Source organism: Myotis brandtii, unplaced genomic scaffold (genome assembly GCF_000412655.1).
Source record: "Myotis brandtii unplaced genomic scaffold, ASM41265v1 scaffold47, whole genome shotgun sequence".
In the NCBI taxonomy this organism is placed as follows: Eukaryota; Metazoa; Chordata; class Mammalia; order Chiroptera; family Vespertilionidae; genus Myotis; species Myotis brandtii.
This window is the reverse complement of record NW_005367952.1, coordinates 1517590-1544089: the sequence shown is the minus strand read 5'-3', so window position 1 is coordinate 1544089 and position 26500 is coordinate 1517590. Positions and strand designations below refer to the sequence as shown.

At 40.6% G+C, this 26500-nt stretch overlaps 1 protein-coding gene across 2 annotated transcripts in view; it reads left to right on the top strand.

The window, feature by feature from the left end:
• Positions 1-26500, top strand: part of LRRC4C (leucine rich repeat containing 4C) — a 175674-nt gene that overhangs the window by 1477 nt on the left and 147697 nt on the right. The gene's annotated exons all lie outside the window — the stretch shown is intronic.

Here is a 26500-nt window from a genome sequence, read left to right as displayed (position 1 = left end):
AGGGGGTGGGGTTGGAACCGGGTGGAGAGGAGCTAAGGGGGGAAAAAGAGGAACTGTAATAATCTGAACAATAAAGATTTATTTTTTAAAAAAGAAAAAAACACATCATAGACAGAGTAATTTTTTAACTCTCAGGCATGCTATCATATTATTTTGTACAGGAAATAGTTATCTAGGTAGTAAGTGAGCTTAGCGAACTCCTCCTTGGGAATTTGTAATTGTAATTTAATAAATCATCTATGTCACTTGGACTTATGTGTTGGCAAAAATAAAACCAGGGAAAGAAAACATATTAAAAGTATAGAAAAAAGAACCCTAAGCTTGAAGAAAAGTAAAATAATAGACTTGGTATGGAACTATGAACCAAGCCAAGCATATATAGATGGCCTTGGGGGCAGCACCCACTTAATATCTTCAATTGAATGATGCCTCTAGAGTAAATGAACTCTGCTCCTTTCATATCTGTGTCTCATCATCTGGGATTCAAGATCATGCAAGAAAAAAAATGTGTTTTATTATTTTAGTCATTTGATGTGGTCAGATTTTGGTGATTTTGCTCTCCGCTTGGTTATACTAAAGTAGCAAAGGGGAAAAAAATATAATGCATTGGCAAATTTTGTCTTCTGTAATGGAAGGGAAATCATCTGGATTTGCCACTCACCATAAATACATATCATGGGGAAGAATCAATCACCAACCATGAGACAGAGCTATCATCAGAAAGGAGGGCTCTATATTTGATATTATTTAATACTCACTACCTTGTTATTTATATGATATATCACCTATTAACACCGAGTGATCCACAAGAATGTGTGGATTACAGTGCCATTTAGAGAGTTTCTTATTAGCAAAGGTCTCTTGTCTCTGTGTCAAGGTGCTGCTAAATAGATCAATTTTTAAAAAATTGACACTCAAATCTTACACTTCTGCAAGTTATTATGTTAGCTAGAAAGTACGGTTAAATCTATAAAGGTCCTGATCTCATCTTGTGTTCACTTTGAAAGAAAGGGACTATTCCTTGTCACTCAACCTCTGCCCCTGCCTGGAATGTGGACGACTTCAGGCATTCAAAATTGGAGCCTGATTTCTCCCATCTATTCCATTCAAGTATGGAATGGAAACACTTTAGACTTGAGACATATGCCTAATTACCAGTATTGTCATCTTGGTAATGAGGGCCTAAAACTGTGCTTGAACTAATGAAGCCATATAAGAGGAATGGAAAGGGAAATATAGTCACTAGGAGGTGATCTCAGGGAGGAGCATGTTGAGTGGACGAAAGACATTTCCGTGCCTAGACTAGAGACGATGTAGAAGGGTTTGGGAGTCAGGGAGTAGGACCACAAATGCACAAAATGGGGACCTTGCTTGGCATGCCTACTTTTGTCTGTGAGGTATGAATTAGAGATAAATGGGGCAAATAGGTGATCTGTTTTCAGCTTTAGAATTTTAAGCCATGACTTTCTTCTGCTAGGACGCCAGACTAGGTACCCAGTTACAATTAGATCCTGGGGAAAGTAACTAGTCCCCAAGGAGAAATCAACTAGTCCCCAGATGAAAAATATTATACTGAAAGAGAGAAGAAAATAAAAAAGTAAGGAAAGAGTAAGGAAATAAAAAGACTGGGACTTCCTTGGGGAACCAAACCTAATAATCTTTCATAAAACAAAGACTTTTCAAGCAGGATAATGTGGTCTTAGGTCAATCAACCATAGCTGTGCTCATTGTTGCTATTTAGTTAACATTAGTTGATTACATGATTGGGTAACTAATTAAATTAATTATGAATATATGAGCCTATTTTCCCAGACATGCATGCTTGTTTTCTATATCAGAATGAGTTCATGATAATTTGTCTCTTTTCTCTTGTACTCAAACTTTTACAACATCGTTTTTAGAATATTAGGAAACCAAAATAAAAAATAAAGAAATAACACGGGTAATAAGAGTAAGCTATGTCCACCCCTGATAGATCTTTCCTAAAGAATTTTTCTCAGAAGTTCAAAGCTATCTGAGTTCTGGGCATCAACAAATAACAGCAACATAAAATCAGATCATAGCGGAAAACATTCTAACTTTAATTGTGTTTGGCGTGTTGTAAAGTTTCTAATCATATTTAGAATCAGCTAGTAAAAGGAATGGAGAACAGGTTCTAGAGCAGCAGTTCTCAACCTGTGGGTCGTGACCCCTTTGGGGGTCGAACGACCCTTTCACAGGGGTCACCTAAGACCATCGGAAAACACATATATAATTACATATTGTTTTTGTGATTAATCACTATGCTTTAATTATGTTCAATTTGTAACAATGAAATTGGGGGTCACCACAACATGAGGAACTGTATTAAAGGGTTGCAGCATTAGGAAGGTTGAGAACCACTGTTCTAGAGGAATGTTTGCATATCCAGGGAAATTTTCCAAGAACCTTTAGCAAAAATGTATTAATATCTTAGGAGAGATCAGAATTGCAACCCTCTTTTGATGAACTATCATAGCTCTTTCCCTTCTGTTGTGTGTAAGCCATGTGGGATTTTTGTCCCATTTAGAATTGTTATCCTAATATGAATTGGCTCTATCAGTACTTAAGTTTATTTCTGACTTCTTGCTAAAGGGACTGAGAATTATTGCCTTGGGAGGGGTGATTAAATGAACAGAGAAGCAGAATGGAACATGTAAGGTTCCGAATTGCCTTGTCGGTTGGGTCTGTGGTTCGTATACAAAAGGCAGACATCTACATGGTTAAATTGTAGTGGCTATTCCTTTATGATTGACATTTTTATTTAGGAACAGATAGAATTCCACTTGTTTCTGGAAATATATCTATAAATTAGATCCCCCAGTGTGTAAAATGAGGTAGGTAATTTCCAGTGAAACAATATTATAGCCCCAATCTAAAAAGAACTAAAGGGACAGTTGCTATTATCACATCCATGGGAATTTTTGATAAAAAATATATATAGCTTTTTCCAGTTCGGGTTGTCTCTGAAATGTAGCTATATTGGTAGTGACTGAAATAGTTATTAGATCTGATTCATAGAGTTCTTGGTAATAGAAAAAAAACATGCCACATTCCCATGGCTCAGGCCCTGGTTAACAATCCTCTGTACCATAAATCTGATGTGGTCTAGTCAGGGACATCTCCAGCCCTATGGGATGCTTCCTCCTCGCTCTTTAAATTAAAAATTGAATTAAAACACCCAGTAGTTGCAAGCATATAAAGAAAGAGTATTTTTTAAAACTGCCTTTGAGAGAGTATAACATGGTGTAACCCTTTCGGAAAGCAATGTGCTATCAAAAAATCTTTTGAATGTGTCTTTCCCCTGACTTAACATTTCCTTTTCTAAGATTTATCTTGAAGAAATCATTAGACAAAGGAATGAAGATATATGTATATGGCTAATCATGGGAGCATTGTAAACAGTTACAACATATGGAAAAACTTAAATACCTAAAAATAAAGGACATGCTTTAACATGGCCTATTGGTGTAATAAAACACTATGCAGTCATTCGTAATGATGCTGTTGCTCTGTTCACATGTGGAAGTATATTTACAAGATGTTATTAATTTAAAGGCCTGCTTGTAGAAAATTAGGTACATGTGATAGCAATAATTTATATATTACATACTAGAGGCCCAATGTACAAAATTCATGCATTAGTAGGCCTTCCTTTTCCCGGCTGCCGGCACTGCTTCCCTCTGGCACCCAGGACCCGGGCTTCCCTCCCAGCCCCGGCTTTATCCGGAAGATCATCTGGAAGGACCTCCAGAAGGATGTCTGTTCTAATTAGCATATTATACTTTTATTATTATAGATAGTATGCACTTGTTTGTGTAGAAAATATATGAGTCATGGAATTATGGCTTATTCTTTGTATATATTCTATTTAAAAAAGAAATAGATATGTAAGTTTATAAATTGAGAAAATAAAACAAATCACAAACTAACAGTTCTTCAAAGGGCAATAGATGATGTGCTGTGCCAGCACGGCCAAGGGTGAACCTAAGGAGGGGCGGAGAAGGATTGAAGAAAAGACAGACAAGAGAATACAGCTGGGGCTTGGTGGATCTCCTGTGCCTGGATGAGACCACAAAGACCCAGCCTGCAAGCAGTTGCTTTATTTTATAGTCTGATTAAAACAAGGTTAGATTAACATGTATACAAATGTTCTTGTTTTGGCAACACTTGCTGCTCCTCCCACAGCCTATTAGCTACTTAGGAAGGAATTAGGGAGGGGCTACAAAGTCAGGCTTAATTATGCTGGGAGAGCTCTGCCCTCCAGGCTGGGACTGGTTTATGTCCCTGCCACAGGTCAGCCTGAGGCTTCACCCTAGAGCCGCTCCCTACAAGATGACCCTCTAACTTCCTTAAAAGCCACACCCTATACTACCTCTTTATTATCTATGCTGTTTTCACTCCAGAAGCAGGCCTTGAAGGAGGTGGGTCTGTGGACTGATGATGTTTTTCTGGGAATGGGACTGAGCTATGACTCCTATTGTCATAGTTTATAACAGTAATAATATCTTCTGCCTGCTGTTAAAAGTCATAGAACTGAAGGGCCAGAACTTCTAAATAATATGGTAAAAAGTATGGGGCGGGAGGGGCTCAACACTAATACAAATTAAACCAGTTGATCATTATTTTAATCCTCACTTGAGGATATTTTTCATTGATTTTTAAAGAGAGTGGAGGAGAGAGACAAAGATAGACAGAAACATCGATGTGAGAGAAACACATTGATTGATTGCCTCCTACAGGAACCCCGACCAGGGCCTGGGATGGGGAGGAGTCTGCAACCAAGGTGCCCTCGATCAGAATGAAACCCAGGATCCTGGGGACTACAGGCCGATGCTCTATCCACTAAACCAAACCAGGTAGGGCCAATTGGTCATTTTTAAATAGGACTAAACAAGAAGAATGGGAGATATAATTTTCAATCCCAGGGCAAGGGATTGAAAAGAAACATTGAAGATAGTTGAAAAGGAAAGACAATAATATATGTGCTTCTCAGCAACAAAGTAAAACCAGACTTACTTCTGGTGTGGTAGGTGCTTGCAGCTCATAGTGATGTCAGTGACAGCCTCACAAGTCTGCTATCCTGTAATGTGCAAAAGAAAGGGCGTAGGGAAGGGGATGGGGTATTACTTGAGAGAACTTGAGCCATTGTATAGCTACTATCAGGGCTTTAGAAGCAACTAAATCCTGAAGTCAATGCCCTTCAGGCTAAGACCCCTACCCTTTCACCCAGACTTTTTCTAAGGTCTGTTAGAGACTTTATTTTTCATGTATTTATTTTTCAGTTACAGTTGACATTCAATATTATATTAGTTGCAGGTGTGCAGCACAGTGGTTAGACATTTATATAACTTATGAATTGGTCCCCCATAAGACCTGCCCCCACCTAAGAACATATATAGTTATTATAGTATTACGACTATATTCCCCATGCTGTACTTCACATCCCTGTGACTAATCTGTAACTATAAATGTATACTTCTTATTCCCTTCACCTTTGTCCTCCAGCCCCCCAACCCCTCTCCCATCTGACAAACATCAGTTTGTTCTCTGTATCTATGAGTTTGTTTCTGCTTTTGTTGTTGTTGTTTTTAGATTCCAGGTTATTGACTTCACCCCTTGTCCTAGAATATTGGGACTCTCCCAAACTGCACCCATGGAACAGTTTATGTCCCTGAGATAAAGAATGGGTCCTTGACACCTAAAGCTAGGACAGGAGCAACCCTGTAGCTCTAGGTTCCCTGGAAATTGCTTTTCACTTAGCATTCTTAGATGCATCCATGTTCGTGCCATGAAAGCTTAGGAATGGCTCTTTTTTAAGAGGTTTGGAGTCAGTCTGTTTGTGGAGGAGTCTACTTATTTCAGTCTATTTGTTATTACTATTATCATAAAAATAATGGCAGGTAACAGTAACGGAGGAAGAACTTCCTATGCATATAATTGGAGCTAAGCCTTTTCTCAGTGAATTATCTCAGTAAATCCTCACAGCATCCTTTCTACCTCACGTGAAAGATAAAGGCACTGAAAGGGAAGAAGCTAAGTAATCTGTTTGAGGTCATTCTAATAGAAAGGAGGTGAGCATGGCATTAAAATCTACACAGCGTGATTGAAATATTCTTAAGCATTGGTAGTGCTTCTGACTCTGTGTGAAACAGAATACATTATAATGTTTATTTAGAATGACTTGTTTAAAGTAACAATGATCATTTTAAAAGACTGACATCAAATATGTCAAACAGGATGCTCACAGTACTCAGAATTTCAACTTTTCAGATTTTTTGGAATAACAAAAGAAGGAAGTGAATGAGGAATCCCACATTCATCTTTAGATTTCTCCTTTTGCCCTAACCAAGGGACGCATCTATCTATACTAATAAAAGGGTAATATGCTAATTAGACCGGGAGACCTTCTGGGAGACCTTCTGGACAAAGCCATGGTGGTGGGGCTGAGTCAGCAGTTAGGGGTGATCAGGCCAGGATGGGAGGGCAGTTAGGGGTGATCAGGCCAGGAGGGGAGGGCAGTTGGGGGTGATCAGGCCAGCAGTGTGGGGGCAGTTGGGGGCTAGCAGGCAGGCAGGTGAGCGGTTAGGAGCCAGCGGTCCCGGATTGCGAGGGAGATGTCCGACTGCCGGTTTAGGCTCTATCCCACAGGTATCAGGGCAGTTGGACATCCCCTGAGGAGTCCCAGATTGGAGAGGGTGCAGGCCGGGCTGAGGGATCCTCCCCCTCCCCCGCCCCCATGCATGAATTCCGTGCACTGGGCCACTAGTGGTAAATAACAAGATATGAATGAACTCCATAGTTTTAAAAGGGAAAGAAACCCATTAGAATATAGCACCTGGTCATAGTATCGTATCTGAATGGGGAAAGGCACGCTCTAAGTATGTTTCACATGCTTTCCAAATGTGTGCCAAATACTAGTATGTTGTATTTGGCACATATTTGGAAAGCAAGTGAAATGAAAATTACCTGCTAAGTCTCAGCTATGCCACAGCGATTTTAGCTGAAAATGCTTAAGAATAAAATAGACAGGCTATTTGCAGTTCTATTTGTGCGTGATCTTGTTTTCTCTCTATGCAAGATATTCCTTCAAGAATGTAACTGTCATCATTGAGTACTCACTCAGTCATTCAATAAATGTTTATGAACACGTACACCTGCCACAGAGCTAGGCATTGGGGTTACCCAGGTGAACAAATGTATTCTTCAGTGGAGGAAAGCAGGGACACACCCTAGGAGCTTATTATCTTAATAGTATATGGTAGCAATGAGAGGAACAGATGCACATTAACATAAAGATCTATACACTTGCCCACGTATACGCATATGCTGTCTTGCCACACTGCAGGAGGGAAATATCAATCACACTGAAGATATTAACAGAATGTCTGGGTGGCTTCCGCCTTGATGGCAGAAGATTTCATGGATAAGTAGTTTTGAAAAGTTTGGTTAAAAAAATGACAGAATAAAATATGGTGGCACAGAATATGGAGACATTTCCTGTTTTGACACAAAGGATCTGGGGAGATCTCAGTTTCCTTAAGGATTATAATTTGAATTAGGAAACAGGTCAGTTGAATCCTTTATTGGGGGATTCCATATCAGAATTGATGTGAATGATTTTCATCATATTTCTGAGTCTAAATGAAGCAAAACAAAATGCCCTCTCCAGATCCTTTCTTTGGAGTCTGTAGTCTTTTATATGATACTAGCGTCCCAGTGCATGAAATTCTGCACTCAGGGGTGTCCCTGAGCCCGGCCTGTGACCTATCCCAGTCTGGGAGCCCTCAGGGAATGTCCGACTGACAGCTTAGGCCCATGAGGAGTGGGCTGTCAGTCAGCCATCCTTAGGGCTGCTGTGGAGGCAGGAGAGGTTCCTGCCACCACTGCTGTGCATGCGAGCCAAGAGCCTGGCTTCTGGCTGAGCAGTGCTCCCCCTGTGGGAGCACAGTGACCACCAGGGGGCAGCTCATGCATTGAGCATCTGCCCCCTGGTGGTCAGTGTGCATCATAGCAACCGGTAGTTCCACCATTGGGCCGAAACCGACTCTCCGACATCCTCTGAGGGTCCCAGATTGCAAGAGGGTGCAGGTCAGGCCGAGGGAACCCATGATCAGGGCCAGGGAGGGACATGGGAGGTTGGCCAGCTGGGGAGGGACCACAGGAGGGTACCAAGGCATGTCCAGTCCATCTCTCTCAGTCCTGATTGGCCAGACCCCAGCAACAAGCTAACCTACCAGTTGGAGCATCTGCCCCCTGGTGGTCAGTGCATGTCATAGTGACTGGGCGACCAGTCTACTGTCTGCCCCCTCGTGGTTGGTGCACATCACAGTAAGCAGTTGTGTGGCCTTAGCATATCATTAGCGTATTACACTTTGATTGATTGAATGGCCAACTGGATGATCGGACACTTAGCATATTAGGCTTTTATTATATAGGATGGTATGTAATTATTGTACTTAATTCTAATAAATAAAAGTAAACCAAAATCCTTTTGAACGCTTTGGCTTTAGATTAAACTGGGTAAAGGCCCCAGTTTTAGTTAATAATTTTAAACTTTAAAAAAGTTACTTCTCTCATCTTTAGGTCCTTTATCAAAGGAGGGTTACTGAGTCAATGCATGTGAAAAACTAACACACTTCCAAAATGTAGTACACATTCATTAAATGTAAGCTAGGTTCTTATCAATAAATCCTCTTTACTGTTTCATTGAGAAGAAGATAACATGAGAATCATGCACACACCGATTGACACGCTGTAATATGCAAACTGTGTTTTTGCTTCAACAAAATGAGTTTATTGAGATACTACCCTTGCCTAGAATTGGAGCAAGCGATGTGGAGCAGTGATAAACATTGGAGAGTCCTACTGCCAGGCTGTCAGCATCTGTGAGGGACCATTTACAACTCCCCACCATGGCTAGCTGGGGGTCCTGACTTATTCTTTATTTTTCTTTCAATTCCTAAGAAAACCACAGATTGCTAACACATTCTTTGGTCAACAGAAAATATTTCAAAATGCCTCTGGCACAATGTACTATTGAAGCAATTCTGCACTTCAAAATATATTCCTGTTAATAAAATATGTTTACCTTCATGAACATCTGCTCCACACAATGGGCCTGTGAGGTAAGCCCAGGGCTGTAAAGAGGGAATGGGGAGCTGTTGGGAGGAAACTGGCATTTCAAGGGATTTAATGACTTGCTCATGCGTACAGGGCTAGTGAGAAAGCAGGGATTTCTTCTGCATTAGTTTGCCTCCATATAGAATGAATGAGTCAACTGTTTACCTTGGACCCCAGGCAGGGCCAGCTTGGAAAGAATATGAGTAAAATTTTCAGCTTCTTTCAAACCACCTTTTCCCTTCTCTAGTCAAATATAATTTCCTGCCTCTTCTGGGTTGCTGGACAGCCATTAAGATCATACCTCTGCCCCTTCCTTCTCCTTTATTTACAGACAAAAATAGTTTATCCCACAGTGATAATGACTGGAGTAAAATGTGGCTTATCCACACAATGGAATATTATTTGGTGATAAAAAGGAATGAAATACTGGTATGTCCTATGACATACATGAACCTTGAAAACATTATGCTCAGTAAAAGAAATAAGACCCAAAAGATCACAGATGGTATGATTTTATTTATAGGAAAAGTTGAACATTAAAATTATATGGTTATAGTTCTATATCAATTTGAATACAAATAGCGAATCTGTAGAAACAGAAAGTAGATTAGCAGTGGCCTAAAGCAGGGTGAGGAAGATGAGGAATGACTAATATGGCTAGGGTGTTTCTTTTTGAGGTGGCAGAATATTCTAAAATAAGATTGTGGTATTGTGGCACAAATGTGACCATACTAAAAATCATGGATTTTCTACACTTAAATGAGTGAATTGCATGGCATGTGAATTGTATCTCAATAAAACTGTTAAAAATTATAGGAATGGCAAAAATTGCATTTGCATGTAACCAATATTTTGCATATATTGATTTTGCATATCCATTTAACCCTAAAAACTACCTTCTGAGGCTGATACTATTGTTATTCTTTTTGGAAAAAAATAGATTTTATTGATTTTAGAGAAAGGAAGGGAGAGTGAGAAAGAGATAGAAACATCAATGATGAGAGAATCATTGTTCAGCTGCCTCCTGTACACCCCTCACTGGGGATTAAAGCCGCAACCTGGGCATGTGTCCTGACCAAGAATGTAACTGTGACCTCCTGGTTCATAGGTCAAAGCTCAACCACTGGGCCATACCAGCCCAGAGATAATATTTTTATTCTAATTTCTTATAAGAGCAAACAGATAGAAACATCAATGATGAGAGAATCATTGTTCAGCTGCCTCCTGTACACCCCTCACTGGGGATTAAAGCCGCAACCTGGGTATGTGTCCTGACCAAGAATGTAACTGTGACCTCCTGGTTCATAGGTCAAAGCTCAACCACTGGGCCATACCAGCCCAGAGATAATATTTTTATTCTAATTTCTTATATGAGCAAACTGAGAAAAAAAAGTCAATATTCTTTTTGTTCCTCTTATAAGGATCAGTGTCATTACACTGGGCCCACCTAGATAATCCAGATAATCTCTCCGTTACAAAATCTTGACTCATTCACACCTGCAAGGTCTCATTTGCCACAGAAAGTGACAAAGTGACATATCCACAGGCTCTGGGGATTAGGATGTGGACATCTCCGAGGGGCCATTATTCAGCTTAACATAGTCACAGTGGTATTAAGTGGTAATGTAGAGTCTTCAATCCACGTTTCCCAAGAGGACATCCAACTCTTTTCTACTTTATCACGACTGTGTCATGTAACAGTGGCTGGGTATAAGCCTGTCTAGATTTCAAGCCCTTAGTGGGCAGGAAGTTTTACCTACTCTAGCAAATAAGTTTGTGTGGGGGGAGTAGGGAAGGGCTTTTTCTAAGAGGACAGGTAGAGTAGGGAAATTCAGTTTCACTTGTAATTTGCATCATTTCCCACTGGCAGTTGCCTCCTTAGCCCTCCCTCTTGGTTAACAAAGCAATGATGTAGATTTGCTTGGATCTCTTTTATTTGATAAATTCTGTTTCTAGCAGAAAAATACTGATCCCATCAATAGGCAAATCATTTAATAGTTTTCAAATGACAACTATAATTCTCAGCTGCTCCTATATGTGCAAAGACAAGCAGAGAACTAAGGCAGTGGCATGAATAATTTAAGCAATAAACCTCTATTGGCTCAATTATCTGGTTATTTCAACAAGCATCTGGATAGAATTTTAATTTATTATTCTCTAACGTTTTATTAGGTTACTTTAACATTCATAGGCATTGCCTTTTTAATGGTGTCTATTTCTTTTGTGTCTTAAATTCAATTTAACAAACATTTAATGGGCTACTAATATATGCCAGAAACTGTGCTCACTTCTACAGTAGCTAAAAAGACAGAGCATCAAATAATCTCATTCTCATGGAACTTTTGGTCCCAACATGAGAGATGAAACAATTACACCAATATCTACACAAGAAGGCAGAATGTAAAGGCAATGATTGAAGTACGAGAATTATGGTAGGTAGAGGGAGAAATATTAGTCAGCTGGAAAAAATTGCTGGAAACTTCTGGTAGGAGAAGTATGGGAAGCACTCTGGAGGATGGGTAAGAGTGTGAAAGGCAGAAGGAGGGTCGGGGACCTGGGATGAAATGAAACGTGGGAGCCACAAGGCCTCTGGTTACACTGGGGAACAGGGAACATACGCGATGGTCCCAAGAACTGAGGGACTGTTTACACCCAGCATGTAAAAGTCTCTAATTCATTCATCTCAACACTCTCTCTAGTAGTCTTCTACATGCTTGTGGTGAGGGGATAATTAAGCAATGTCCAGAGATACTCCGATCTTCAAAATGGGGGTGGGAGAGATGCAGGGGGAGGGACATGGGAGAAGGGAGACTGCCATCTAGTGGGCAGAAGCCAGGGATGCTGCTAAACATTCTACAACACATAGACCATTCCCCACCCCCCCCACCCCCATAAGAAAGAATTTTATCTGACCCATCTAACCCAAAATGCCAACAGTGCTACAGTTAAGAAACCTTGCAATAGCATTATGAGGTTGTACTGTTATTTTTTTATGTTAATTATAAGGAAATTTAGGTCTTTTGAGATTGCAAGTCTCACTTGACATCAATCATTAAATAGTAAATGGTAGAGGGAGGTTAGGGCCACATTATGGAGAGTGAGGAATGTGGATATAATCAAGCAGCTAAGGAGATTCTCTGTGGCTAAATGATAATGCATGTCAGGAGCTTGGTACAGTGCCTGACACATAGTAAGCTCTCGGTAGATGGCCCTGGCTGCTTTGAATGACAGCTGGTGTTTCCAGCGATGCACCAGCTGTGAGTGGAGAGGGAGACATCAGGGCTAAGAGATGGTCGGGGACAAGGGCAGAGTGTTCAGAGCCGAACTGGTGTGACAGCATGTGGAGTGTACTGAAAGGGATACACACACAAAATGTTACCCACAGAGGAACCACGGAGCTGACAAGTGGATGAAGGTGTGGGCGTGCGTCAGGGAGAGTTCTGAAGATGGCTCTGGTGTTGAACATGAGAAACTAATTTTCACCTCACTGCCATGATGTGAATGGCTGCCATGCTGGGATTTATTATACTTCCTTAAAACAGACAATCTGAGGCCCAGAAAGGGAAAGCAGTTAGTTCAAGGTCACACCACAGTTTAAGATTTCTTTAGAAACTTAGGGAGAAGAAAAGTTCAACTTTAAAAAAAAAACATACAATAACTAAATATAGAAAAAATAAGGACTAAACAACATCTTCTTTGATATGCTTCCAAAAACAGCATTAACATTCATTTTGCTATCTATTTGTATAGATGAAAGTAACTTTAATCTCTAGTCAGGCATCATGGCTGAATGAGATACCCAAGAAGATTTCCTAAAGAGTGAGGGTCTGTTTTCATTGTCATACTTGTTGCATTATTAGGGGATAGCAAAAAACAAAAATAAAGAACAGAGCTGGCTGGCCAGCTAGCAACATGTGGAAGGGCAGAGAGAGAGGATCCATGGTAACTAAAAGGTGGATATATTTATTAATAATAGAAAATAATACTAATAATTAATAAGTGCTCATCAGATGCCAGCATCTGTGTTATTTCACATGCATTATTCCATTTTAGTCCTCATGACTGTGTGGGATAGATATGACCAGTGATAGAAAAGGTCTTTGAGGCTTAGAGAGGGTAAGTGACTTATCTAAAGTCACACAGCTAGGAGGGAGTGGAGGCAATATTCAAACCTCAGGTATTGGACTCAAGTGCCCAAGTTTTATATAATATTTTATGTTATAGATAAAAGTTAGTGCATAAATTCTTCCCTTTGTTGTACCTGACAAAATATAAATAAGACTGGATGCATAACCCTACCTAAGGGTGACTATTGTGAAAGGAACAGCATGCCTCCTTTTAAACTCTCAACTGTGTCTTTTTCTCAGGGCTGTAGTTGGCTTGCAAATCTAACTTTTACCCTTTTGGCTCTTCTGTCAAAAATTTGAATTCAGCATCTTCTCTGGGAATTCTGAGTAGAGAACACAGCCATGACACAGGAAGGCAGGGTTCCTTCCCTCATGAACAACACATTCATGCAGAGGCAGATAATAATCTATATATATAAAAGCCTAAGTGACCCTTACAAACAGTTGACCAAACAACCGGTTGACCAGTTGCTATGACATGCACTGACCACCAGGGAACAGACACTCCATGCAGGAGCTGCTCGCTGGTGGTCAGTGCGCTCCCACAGCCAACCTCCTGCAGTCCCTCCCGCCCCGGCCGGCTGGCCCCAATCAGGACTGGCCCTGATCAGCCCCGATCACCGGCCAGGCCAAGGAACCCCACCCATGCACAAATTCGTGCACTGGGCCTCTAGTGTTAACATAATATACATTATGGAGCATAGTAATTGTACTAGCCAACCTTAAGCCTAGCCACCATTTCATCTATATTTTTTAAATCTTTATTATTGAAAGTATTACATAGGGCCTCTAGTAATAATAATAATAATAATAATAATAATAATAATAAAAGACAATCAGATAAGAGTTGTACACAAAATTAAAATAAAATGATGTGATAAGCAGTAAGCTACTTTGGTGGCTTGGAAAAGGTGGCCTGTCTTAGGAGATCAGAAGGATCAGTGCCTGTAAAGGGAGGAGATGTACAGGCATAGAGAACAGCTGTTGCCAAGACCCTACTGTCACACAGAAAGCAGGCCTGGATGGCTGGAGAAACTAAGGCGCAGGAGCAGATGATGTACGAATAAGGTTAAAGGATGGCTGGGAGGAGGCTGATGCCAGGAAAAGTAGGATTTCCTAAGTCAACATAAGGAATTTGCTTTTGTTTCTGGTACAAGGAGATGTCTTAGTGTGGATCGTATCCTCTTTCTCCCAGGAGCCTACTGTTGAGATGGTTAGAGTTTGGGGTAGAGAAAAAACTCGATACCCAAAACAAAATAAAACAAAAAGTTCATAATTTTGCCTTGATTTTATCAGTTAATATTTCATGTGAATATGGGAGGCTAGAGAGCTCCCAGACTCTTTCAGTAGCTTCATTTATCTCTGAAAGGCACATTTCTGACACTTCAATCAATCAGTGGGTGTCATTAAACTGCATATTGTGTTGCAAGAAACTTTCTTTTTGATTTCCCTTCTCTTTTTGTTCTCGGGAAATTAATTCATGTCATTTCCATTTGAGATTCTGTGGCATTTGATGGCACAGGCACTTAGAGGCGCCCTCCTAGGACTTGAAGCGTAGCTCAGTGGTATTGCTTGTCAGCAGCACCTAAGGGAGAGACTGACCACCAGGCCCCTCAGGACCCTGAAGTTACATATGAAAAGTGGCCTGACCCAGGCCCACGGACCTGGATGCAGGGTCCTCCAAACTAGTTGACTTTGGTGAGTGATGCTGGCAATTTGGTTTCTAACGTTTTCTCACTGTTGTCTTTGGCTGTGAAAGGAACATTGGAGGGAATGTTTGTAAGACGTCATCAATTTCACTTTAGAATTTTGCTCTCTAAAATAAGGCTGTGCTTGGAAACTTTGGGAACTTTTTTTTTTATTACAGCTTTCTAACGTTTTCTCACTGTTGTCTTTGGCTGTGAAAGGAACATTAGAGGGAAGGTTTGTAAGACGTCATCAATTTCACTTTAGACTTTTGCTCTCTAAAAAAAGGCTGTGCTTGGAAACTTTGGAAGCGTTTTTCTACAGTCATAGTCTGAGACAACTGACTTGTTTTATGAAAGGTTGAATAATGTCAATCACACCATCCTGTCGATCATCATGAAAGCACTTCTCCAGGCAGACATATTCCGATAAAAGCGTCAAATTGAAGAGTCCAAAGGGCACCTCAAAGGCCACCAGTCCAGCAGGTCCCAGATTTAACACCTTTCGTGTCATCAAAATGAAAACATATACAGTGGCTCAATAGTGCTTCCAACTTTTGATTGTGCCAGATATATACATTGTAAAGCATTACTAAATAAAAGTAGAAAAGGAGGTATAGTTGTAAAAACACAGGAAAGAATTGATCACAAATTGAAGATTTTTACTTTTTTTTCCCACTAGTTAATAGGACCACACCACTATACTGCTCATACTCATCTCATTTTGCTAAGTGAACCAATGGAAATGTAACTGGGGACGATATCTGGGAACTCCTTACCTCATCTAAGCCTGACTCAGAGACCCAGCCATAGCCTGCAGCCTGTGCTTGAGCGACTCCAATGGGTGCTACAAAGCAGCCCCTGAGAGCTTAGTTTACAGGAAGTGCTTTGTTACGTTGATTGGAAGTTATGTATAGACTCCACATGCTCACACACACACACATGTACACACGAACATATGAACAAACAACAAACATGCAAATTAATAAGATTTTGTAGATTCTAACATGGCATTTCTTACACTGATCTTCCTCTCTCCAACCCCAAAGCGCCTGCCTTGGTTTGGGTCCCATAACCTCCCACAGTTTCATGGTTTCCTCATTGCTCTTGTTGTCTAGTTGTTCCTCTTATCCTCTAATCCATCTGCAAATTGCCCTTTGTAATGTCTTGTGAAAACCACAAACTTATCATGTTATGTCTTTGCTTAATATAGCTTTAATGATGCTCCATTACTTTTTGGATAAACTCTTTAAAAAAAATTCCTGAGTCTGGCTTTATATTCAGGTCCATTTCTTGGCATTTCACCTCCTTCTCTGCTATACACTCTCCTTAAGCTCCAGCCCTAAAGTATTTGCAGTTCTCCTAAAGTACCAACAAGGAATATATGTCAAATTCAAACTCAGGTCTATGCAATGCCAAATGGGCTACTCTGTGTTCTGTCCTGGGATCAAGCAGATCCCCTTCTGAAAATACACTAACCCTTTCCAAAAAGTGTAAGCATCGCTGAAAAATAACGAAAAGTTACTAATACTTTGCCCAGATGTAGTATACATAACTCCCTGAAATTGATACTCAATAAAAATTTGATAAATAAATGAGTTGGATTAGATTGAACTAAATTGTTTATTAGCACCTATACACATTTTTTTTAACTTAGTATCTTTCTTCCTGGAGCAGGGAAATACCTAACACTGAGGCCTTAGGCATGTACACAGAAGAATGAAAAAAGGAAAAGATACAGAAAGGGTGGATGGGCCTCTCCAAGGATAAGCTTTGTCCCAATATCATAATTGTGCCTCCTTCTAACCCTAGACGTAAAAGAAGCAGAATTGAGAATAGAAAAAGTGGTCTTTTTATGTAGCTGCCAAAATCAATATGAATAATAGCAACAGCAAAAACCATTGAGGAATCATTCATAAGAATGAAAGTAAGAAATCACATTTCAGTGTGGCATAATTCTTTTCTGTACACTTTCATTACTTTTTTACAACTTTATTAAGTCATATTTGACATATAGCATTGTGTAAGTGTAACCTTAAATTTAAAATGTGTTGGTACACATATACATTGTAAAATGATTTCCACAGTACAGTTAGTCATCACCTCCATCATCTCACATAATTCTGTGTGTGTGTGTGTGTGTGTGTGTGTGTGTGTGTGTTTGTGTGTGTTGAGAACACTTATAATACACTGTCTTGGCGACTTCCAGGTGTATCATACAGTATTGTTAACCATAGTAACCATGTTGTTCACTGTATCCTTGAACTCATTCATCTTATAACTGTAAGTGTATAGTCTTTGGCCAGCATCTCCTTATGTCTTCTCCCCCTCAGACCCTAGCAATCACCATTCTCTGTTTCTATGAGTTCTGCTTTTTTTTTAGATTCCACATATAAGTCAGAAAATATAATGTTTGTCTTTCTCTGTTTGATTTATTTCACTTAGCATAATGCCTTCAAGGTCCGTCCATGTTGTCACAATTGTTTTTCATAGCTGAATTATACTCCTATATACATATGCGTTTTCCTTCTCTGTTCATTCTCTGACAGGCACTTAGATGGTTTCCACATCTTGGCTATTGTGAATAATGCTGCAATAACCAGGGGCGGGGGTGCAGATATCTTTTTGAGATCCAAATTTCATTTTCTTCATATATACTCAGAGTGGGATGGCTAGATTATATGGTCATTCTCTTTCTTATTTTTGAAAAATGTCCATTCTGTTTTCCCACCATCAGTACACAAGGTTCCCTTTTATCCACATTCTCTCCTACACTGGTCTCTTGTCTTTCTGATAATAGCCATTCTAACAGGTGTGAGATGATATCTTGTGGCGATTTTGATGTGCATTTTCCTGATGATTAGTGATGCTAAGCATCTTTTCATTGTTCCTCTTGGCCATCTGTGGAAAAACAAGTATTTAGGTCCTTTGCAATGTGGCATAATTATTATCCCACTGAAAATGTGAACTTCCATAAAAATTCTTAAATTTTTGATAAAAATCCTTTCAGGAAGATAGTCAAGTGAAAGTCATAGTAAAATGTCAAACACTCAATCACTTAACAGTCAACAGTGTTCACACTGTTCATAAGAAAGACCTCAACTCCAAGATGCACCTCAAATTCTTCATCTGTCACAGGCATATTCATTTGATATTTCATTCTCCTATAAAACCCACACAGTTGTTGATGGTTTAAAAAGATCTTTCCAGTGAAGCCAAGGATTCTCAAGCTCCTCTCATTTTAAAAGTTGACTTTAATAGTATTTCTTTTTTATAAAATTCATCTTTATTGTTGAAAGTATTACAGATGTTCCCTTTGGTTCTTTTTTCCCATTGACCCCCTCAACCCCACACGTGCCCTTCCCAGGCCTTTACCACACTACTATCTGTGTCCATGGGCTATGCATATATCCATATAAGTTCCCCGGTTAATCACTCTCCACCCAACTCACCACCCTCACCTTCCCTCTGAGATTGGTCAGTCTGCTCCATGCTTCTATGACTCTGGATCTATTTTGTTCAACAGTTTATTTTGTTCATTAGATTCCACATCTGAGTGAGATCATGTGATACTTATCTTTCTATGACTGGGTTATTTTGCTTTGCATAATACTCTCCAGGTTCATCCATGCTGTTGCAAAGGGTAAGAGTTCCTTTCTTCAATAGCCGTATAGTATTCCGTTGTGTAGATGTACCACAGTTTTTTTGTTGGTTTGTTTTGTTTTGTTTTTATACACTCATCTATTGATGGGTATGCAGGCTATTTCCAAATTTTAGCTATTGTAAATTGCACAGCTATGAACATAGGGGTGCATATGTTCTTTCTTATTGGTGTTTCTGGCTTCTTGGAATATATTTCTAGAAGTGGGATCACTGGGTCAAATGGGGGTTCCATTTTTTAATTTTTTTGAGGCAACTCCATACTGTGTTCTACAGTGGCTGCACCAGTCTGCATTCCCACCAGCAGTGCACGAGGGTTCCCTTTTCTCCACATCCTCACCAACACTTGTCATTTGTTGATGTGCTGATGATAGCCATTCTGACAGGTGTGAGGTGATACCTCATCGTTGTTTTAATTTGCATCTCTCTAATCATTTGTGACTTTGAGCAGTTTTTCATGTCTCTTTATTGCTTGAATGAAATAATTATTTAAATATAAAAAATAAGCACATATAAAGAAACTAGAGGCCCGGTGCATGAAATTCATTCATGGTGGCTGTCCCTAGGCCTAGCCAGCGATTGAAGCGTGAGCATCTGGTGTGAAACATGAGCATCTGGCGTGGAAGCTGACCTCTGGGACCTGGGCAGCACCTGGGCCCCCAGGCCCCCACGTGCCCCCCTCCACCTGAGTCACGGCGTCCGAGTCCCCACACAGAGATGCGGTGAGCACGGCCAGATGCCACAGGCTAGGGCACAGTATGAACCCACAAGGAGCCAAACCAGTCCCAGTGGCTGCAGCCTAGCTCACCAGGAAGAGGCCACGTGGGTGCAGAGCAGACTTCTCGTGGGTGCCCGACACCTGAGCATGGGGCTTCCCCAGCACACGAGCCCTGGCATCCTCAGGAAGGGTAGCAGGGGGAGTGAGAGCAAGCTCAGCGGACACCCCACATTCTCATCCCACCTCTGTCCCCAGGTAGCCAGCGAGAGGTCTCAGCATTTCGCCAATGCCCACCATGTTCTGTGCTGCCCCCTGGTTGTCAGCACACATCATAGTGAGTGGTCAAACTCCCGGTCTCCCGGCCGAAATCCCGGTCGAACGACCACCTGAGGGGGCAATTTGCATATTAGGCTTTTATTATATAGGATACTGTTGGTATCATTGTGCTTATTTTTGGTATTCAAAGAATTATTTCACTCAAACAATCAAGATGATTTTATGTTCTGTGTAAAGACAGTAGAATTTTTCTAGGAGAAATATGCAGCATCTCCTAGACAGTCATTCCCTTCCCTCTAAAATGCTATGTATGTTAGAAACCTGGGCACCTAAAAAGGCAGATTATCTAACATTATTTGAATCCTGTGCTACTAAATCAGCTGGAGGCCTGAAATCACAGGTGTGCTAATGCATCTTCGATGTGAAGAGAACTGAATTTTGAGATCTATGCACTTCATTTCCTGAAGACACAATGGCAATATGGTGGGGGAAAACAAGGCTAACATTTACTGGAGCTGCACTGCATGGCTAATGCTGAGATAAGGTGACATTCTTTAGGAGTTGTTTAGTATCAAGGGCTAATTTAGCTAGATAAAATGCAGCTGTCTTCCCAAATTACACAGCTGGATTCACACCATCTACTAATTCCTGGTGGAATTTTAAAGATACCTTTACAGGCAATTTTCTCCCCGGTGCAAAGAATCCTAATGTAGACAGTACAATAAACACCGCCATCTACTTTCTCTGCACAGATACCGTCTCCCATAAAAACATTTGATAAAGGAGATTGTGCTCTAGAAGTGTTTGGGTAACCGTTAAAAAAAAGATTTCTAAAATGTAAGTGGCTCTAAATTGCTTCAAAATTGGGAATCAAATTGTCATATGACTGTTTCCATCCACATTCTTCTTACTACTTTAAGTCACTCGTAGAATTTGTCATGTGGGCTAGTGGGTCTGAGAAAGGAAGAATCCTCCCCAAAGTGGAAGTGTTCCCCTTCACTGATGCTCTTTCTTACCAGATGTCATTTGGGATCAATACTCTCCTCAAAAGAATATTTTAAGACAACTTTCAAAATCTGGATGCTCTTTATTTTTACATGACATCTAATAGTCTGGTCACCTCTACCATAGCTTAGTCTGTAATTTCGCTAAGCTTTACCCCTGCTAATCTTTGGGCCACAAATTATATTTTCTTAAAATGTACCTTATTCTCTGTCCTCTGGCTATAAAACAGACAAACCCACACCCATCAACTGTATACTAGCATTCATGAAGCTTTAGCACATTTAGGTTTCCTGTTGGTGAAATCCTCTGGAATTGTCCAATGTAGAGGTAGCTACTTCCTCTTCTTCTTTCTCAGCTCTTTATCCTTACATCTACTAAAATGCTGAGCATATTGTATCACCATTGCCTGCAATTGTCATACCTACTGTTTGCCCCCTTTCCTTCCCTAACCAAGTAGACAGTTCATTCATCCATGAATCAAATATATACATTAAGAGACCAAAGGCACTGTGCTAAAACCACGGGCACCAGTAAACATGAACAAAACCAGTTCTTTGGCAAATTGACTAGCAATGTATTTTTCCCACGCATCTGTAATTTCATTCTTCTACTTTATTTCTAAGAAGTACTTATATATTTAAAATGAATTCTTTGTTCTATGCATCGCCACTGATTTCCCCAGTGTTGTGATTTCTTATTATTATACATAAGGAACATATGTTTTCATTGTTGTTTCTTCCTTTAACTTTTCTCACAGTGTTTCTTTTTCTGAAGCTAACTAGTCCTAGAGAGGGAATGGTATAGGTAAGAAGAAAGATGAGTGTCAGAGTCCACAGAGGAACCTGAGAGTGGTCACAGGAAAGGAATACAGTAGAGAGAATTGGGCAGATGTGTGAGCTGTTCCTTAATCAGCCTTAACAGATGTGGTCAGGAGAGTGGGGGTAGCAGAGGAGTTGGTGATAACTTCCAAAATACCCTGGCAAAATCATGGTAGGGTAATATCCATCTGTTGAAATAAATACGTGGTTAATTGAATGGTCCCTCCTGTAAAGCCCAGTAGTCATTAAGGGAATTTGGTATTTGCTGTTGAAATAAATACGTGGTTAATTGAATGGTCCCTCATGTTGAAACTTTTCTTTCCTGTAAAGCCCAGTAGTCATTAAGGGAATTTGTTATTTATAAGAGAAGTTGTGGTTAATTGCAAAGATCACCATTCTCCACTCTCTTTTGTCATCTAACTTTGGAGTGCCCTTCCACTGTGGGTGGAATGACCTGTCTCATTCCTTAACAATGGGCTCAACCAAGCGATTTGCTTAGGCCAATGGGAAGTCAGCAGATACGATTTCCACAGAAGCTTGAAAAAGTACTCATGACTTTCTACTTGCTCCCTTGGACTTCTTCTATTGCCAAGAAATTTGCTTCAACCAAGCTGATGAATGGAGAGAGACACATAGAACAGACCTGAGTTGCCCAGTGTCCTAGCTAAGACTGTTTTAGATCAGCTTCCAGTGAAACCAGTCAAGATCAAAAGAGGCACTTAACCAGTCTCTGACTGACCTATAGACTCATGAGAAATAATAAGTGATTGCTGTTTTCAGCTTCCAAGGTTTTGGATAGTTTATTATACAGTAAGAACTAACTGATATATAACTTATAATTCTCTGATGAAATTATTTTATTTGGTGTCTTTTTTTAAATTGATTTCAGAGATGAAGGGAGAGGGAGAGAGAGAGAGAGAAACATCAATGATGAGAGAGAATCATTGATCAGCTGCCTCCTGCACACTCCATACTGGGGATCGAGCCTGCAACACAGGCATGTGCCCTAACCGGGAAGTGAACCATGAACTCCTGGTTCATAGATCAACGCTCAACCACTGAGCCATGCCGGCTAGGCTATTTGGTGGCATTTTTATTAGTTTTTCTATTTAGTAATTGCAGTATCTCATCTAATATTTTGTGTGCCACAGTGAAAAGAATATTCAGTAAGAGACAAAAGATGCAGGTTTCCTAATGTCATAATAAACGTTTATTCATTCACTTATGTGCCCAGTATTAGAAATACAAAAAAATCCCCAAACATATGCTCATGAAATCAATCATAGTTTAGTGAGAAACATAGACATGAGCAAGATATTTTCATCTGTCATTGACTAAAACATTAATGCATGACTATAATGGGGGTGTGGTAAGGGCGCTGGGTAGAGGGGTAGTCACTGTAGAGGAGATATTTTAAAAAAACACCAAAATTTGCAAATCTACTTGACTTTAGAATCTTTGTCTATATTTCAAGGAACAAAGGATAGATTCCTATTAGGATATCTTCTATCCCTGAAATACGGCATTCTTGAATTATTATCTAGCATAAGGCATGTAGTGAGTTCCTCTAAATACAGCGTTTTATCATTTAAGTGGTTTCCAAAGTTGTTCTAAAGAAGTTAATTCGCATCCATCATTATGTGTGACAGCAGAGGCAAGCTCGGTAAGATTATCCCACAGGATAGTCTGGTCCTCCATTAACAGTATTGACAATGAAAAGAATCTGTAACATAAAGACTCAAATCTTAGGTATGTCTTGTGCTTGAATATAGTAGCCGATGCCCCGTTCAATAAAATGACTAAACACAATAGACACATCCCTATTTTCTCTAGTTTTAAGCAAAGTTACTAAACTCATTCTTTTTTGCTATTTTTGTATTCGTGATTACAAGATGCTGTCCTCTGCAGTTTGCTAAAGATTACACCAGGTAGAGCACACAGCAAAGTGACATGATAGTTCTGTTTCCCCACCCAAATGCCTACAAATCAGACAGGAGAGCAAACAGAATTCTGTGCGTTCATAGCACCAACCTGCCAGGTTCACACTGCACCCCTCTTCTCCGGCGTCATCCTGTCTCAATGGCATTTGTCCCGTTCCTTGCTTTTTAGTAATTGCATGGACTAATTGGAAGTGTGACAATGTGATCAATTCATTGCTTATTGGGCAATTATTATTTCTACCCTGTTGTTGTTGACAGTACCTGACTTCTACGGAATCAATATATTTATGTTGCTATTTAACAACGAAGTAGCTTGCATGTGTTTTTGTATGACAGTTAGCTTGTTTACTACTTACTGCAGTTCTCTTTGAGTAAGGGCATTCGGTGACAGATGTGACAATTCCATTCCCCCACAGGGTTACAAACTCACCTCTGGGATTCAGAGCTGATAAAGGCAGCCTGCCTGCTCATGGCTGTTTTACATGTATGCCCTTGTTCCTCAAAACCAGCAAAATTGGAAGAATTGGAATGGAGTAGATCTGGATTCAAAACTTATCGACGTCATTTACCAAATACTTGGCTTTAGATTCACTTGTCCTGTCTTTAAAATCTCTCAGGGGGGCTGTCTTGCATTTTAGATAAAGTGATGTAAATGAGAAGTCAGCAAAAAGACCTATCCAGACGGATGCCCAATAATCACAGATTGAGCCTGAAAATAAAAGCTGGATAACTAGTGCAAGGTCCTACGGTGTGAATGGGTAGCTGAGGTGAGAAGACAAATGGCAGCTGCTGAATGGGAAGGCAAACTGGAAGGGGAAGCCTTTTCTTTTTCCTTTTGGCTAAATAGCACTGCTCCTTCCCTGCTGCTCCGTGTGATAGACTAATTCATTATGAAAGGCTTTCAAGATGTCTCGTAGGTAGCTAATCATCAGCGTTGAAAAACAAATCATTGCTCTTTCCCCTGCTGTTAAAGCCCCTAGAAAGAAACATTTCATTTCCAGTGGCTTCTAGCTGACCTCAGAACCAGAGCGTAGGTGCCTCTGAAGCTGCTAGAGCAGCTAGTGCATGCGCTTTTTAATAGTGTATTCATTTTTTAAAATATATTTTATTGATTTTTTACAGAGAGGAAGGGAGAGGGATAGAGAGAAACATCGATGGGAGAGAAATATCAATCAGCTGCCTCCTGCACACCTCCTCTTGGGGATGTGCACGCAAACAAGGTACATGCCCTTGACTGGAATCAAATCTGGGACCCTTCAGTCCACAGGCCAATGCTCCATCCACTGAGCCAAACCGGTTAGGGCAATAGTGTGTTCATTGATAAATTGTAATCAGCATACATGACACAAAAACTTCAAAAGGCAAATTAAAGTTATAGTCAACTGCCCACTAGTGTTTTAAATCAATCAATACAGCATTCATTTTAAAACAGAAGCAAGGACATTACCCCTCAACAAATTCACATATTCATGTAATTTGTAACTACATCGAGGCTCTCCAAATAGATGGAGAGATGGCCATAAAACAAAAGCTCTGTGTCAAGAAAGGTGTTCCTCTTGCAGGTGCTGACCTCTGAAATACATCAGCATGTGCATCATACCCAAAGAATGTGTAGATATAATTCTTTTTCTTTTTTAAATCTTTAAGTGAGGAAACATGCTTGTACTATAATGGGAACAGGAAAGAAGAAAAAGAACATTTGGTGTGAACTTGGATATGACTCTGATGTTGCCTTAGTAAATTGTTCTCCTTTTTGTCGAATGCCACTCCTCATTATGATCTGTCACAGAAAGACTCAAATGTTACGTATTGTGCTTGAAGAGAGTCACCTACAGCCTCTTTGAAACTGTTTTTAGACCAAGTACATACACCGATCTCTGACAAGTAAAACAAAAACAAAACAAAAAGAAACTGGTCACAGAGGTCATTAATTGTACAGCTTGAAAAAGAGAAATATTTATCTGCTTTCCTCCCCAACATGCATAATATTTTATCGTTGGAATTATCATTCCCCATGTTATCCTTTCATATCTCAAGGTTACATATCTGAATGACATAAAATGAGTAATCATAGCTTACAGAAAGGGCCTTAGGACAATTGCATAGCAGAGAAAGAAACCAGCATACATACATTATTCATAATATTATTTTGTAGGGCCCCTCCACCTAAGAAGACCCAGTGAAATTGAAATGTGCCCCCCACCCCCATGACTTGTTGGAGAGGCCCACAGCCAGGAGCCAGGGATGCTGCAATTGAGTTGTCAAACTGCCCTGATGTCTTGTACAAGCTGAACAGGCCAATTTACTGCAAGGCTGCATGGGCTGAAGGCTCCTAGCCTGTCTTTCCAGGGTTTCCTCCTGCTGAGGTTATCCTGCTGGACAGCAGGCTCCCTCCCTTGCAGCTTCCAGCTGCCCCTAGAGTCCTCCTGACCAGCTTACCCCAGGTAATAACAATGGGTACTGGGTTATCCTTACCTGTGACCCGCCTGCTGGGCCAGGGAGGGCAGAGGCCCCTGCCCTGCAGTGGGAGAGCAGCAGCTTTGTGTGGTGTGCTTGGTGAGAGTTTTGAATTGCGGTGGCAATTTGATTTCATTGTCTCCCCCATAGTAGCTCCAGCTCCTGGTTTGCAGGATGAAAATAGGCAGGCTTTTAGGGAAAAAAAAAAAAAAAAAAAAAAAAAAAGACAACTTCTCCCACACAGCCCCTGAGTTTCTCTGCCAATTACTAACTCGGGAGCATGGGGGTTGCTTCGAAACGCAGCAGTTCTGGCTCTGCCCTCTAGGTGGCAGCGGTGCCCCACCGCAGAGGCGCCAAGGCCCTCTTCCCCGACTTGAAGTGTTAATGCAATTGACCAATCAGTGCTAAGATGATGGGAGGTAATTGGGTAATTGTATTTTACTGATCACAGAAGAGAGAGGGGAAGGGAAAGGGGAAGGAAAGGGGGTGCAGTCCGAGAGGCGATTTGGGGGAGCTGGGACCCTGAACGTTTGGACGTGGCATTGGCCGAGGGAAAGCCTAGACTCGAGCTGCTGGCGGCACCGCGTTTATTTATTTGGGGGAAAAGAGGAGAGAGGAGCAGGAGGGGAAGGAAGAGAGTTCCAGTCGAAGTGGATGGACGGGGACCGGGGTT